Raw genomic sequence first — 1,469 nt, 5'->3', positions numbered from 1 at the left:
TCCCCCAATCAAGTCTCCCTCCCTCGTCAGCCCAAAGAGCAGTCAGGGTTTCCTGCCCTGTGGGAAGTCCAAGGGCCACCCACCTCCATCCAGGTCTAGTAAGGTGAGCATCCACGAAACTGCCTAGGCTCCTACGAAACCAATAGGTACAGTAGGATCAAAAACCCATTGCCATTGTTCTTGAGGTCTCAGTAATCCTCATTGTCGACTATGTCAGAATCCTGTATTTTGCCTGTCAAATCCCCATTTGGAAATCCTGCCCCGAGCTTTCTTTTTTTTTTTTGGTTTTTTGAGACAGGGTTTCTCTGTGGTTTTGGAGCCTGTCCTGGAACTAGCTCTTGTAGACCAGGCTGGTCTCAAACTCACAGAGATCCACCTGCCTCTGTCTCCCGAGTGCTAGGATTAAAGGCATGCACCACCACCGCCTGGCTGCCCCGAGCTATAAAAACCCTGTCTTCCTAATTCTGACTTCTTGGACCCTGCCTTACAGGGGAGGCAGCCCATGTACACAAATTAAAATGCTTACTTTAATTAGTTTGGCTGTGTTTATTTGGGTTGGTGGTTTTTCTCCTCCCATCTTTGGGATTAACAGAAATTCTATAATCTTCAACTGAGAAAGAATTTGCTCACTTTCTACTGTGTAAGAGCACAGAAAGTGGGGAAGGCCCTCATCTGAGCCTAGCCGTGCTGACACTGACCCTGAATGTCTGTCTTCCAGACTGTCATAAAGTCTTTACCCCATGACGGTGACAGCAGCTGACCCTGTGTTTGCTGTTCTAGGAAGGCCCCTTGGCTTCACACTTGTAATGTGGATTAGCAATCCACTTGGCTCACAGTGTGTTCTAGAAATGGGGCTATGTTTCCAAACTTGACCCTAGGCAAATCTGTCACAAGGTTGTCATTGGGATAAATGAGTGATTGGCATGAAGTTCTGGGTCCATTTGGAGCCCAGGCAGGATGCTTAGGATATGGCACCCCCCTTTCTGCCTTAGCTCAGTGGCCCAGAAGGATGCTTTCTTGTGTACCTAGGGGTATTTACTCTGTCTTTGTGGTGCTCTAGGGTGGAGGATCAGAGGTCAGCAAATGTCTGCTCAAGACCTTCTCCTCAGAACTAGCTAGGGACCATCTGGTCAAAGAAAGCACAATTGGGTTTCCCCCCTGTACTTCCCACAGAAGGCTCTAGGAAGTGGTGGCCAGTAGATGGGGAAATCAAAAGGAAATGGTCAGTATAATGGTCTGTCCTGTCCCTTTAAGAGACAAACCCCACCCACTGCCTCTGCTGAGGCAAGTGGGTGGATCTTCCTTCTGCCTGCCTCTCTTCACTCTTCTTCACCTTTCTCCCCTTCTCTCTCTCTCTCTCTCTCTCTCTCTCTCTCTCTCTCTAACTTTCTCTTCCTCTCTTTCCCTCTCTCTCTCTCTCTCCTCCCCTTCCCCCCTTTTTCCTTCATAGCCTACTGAATAAGTATCCA

Source organism: Alexandromys fortis, unplaced genomic scaffold, assembly GCF_014885135.2.
Source record: "Alexandromys fortis isolate MF-2015 unplaced genomic scaffold, M_Fortis_MF-2015_v1.1 scaffold_40, whole genome shotgun sequence".
NCBI lineage: Eukaryota > Metazoa > Chordata > Mammalia > Rodentia > Cricetidae > Alexandromys > Alexandromys fortis.
This window is presented reverse-complemented; position numbering follows the sequence as displayed.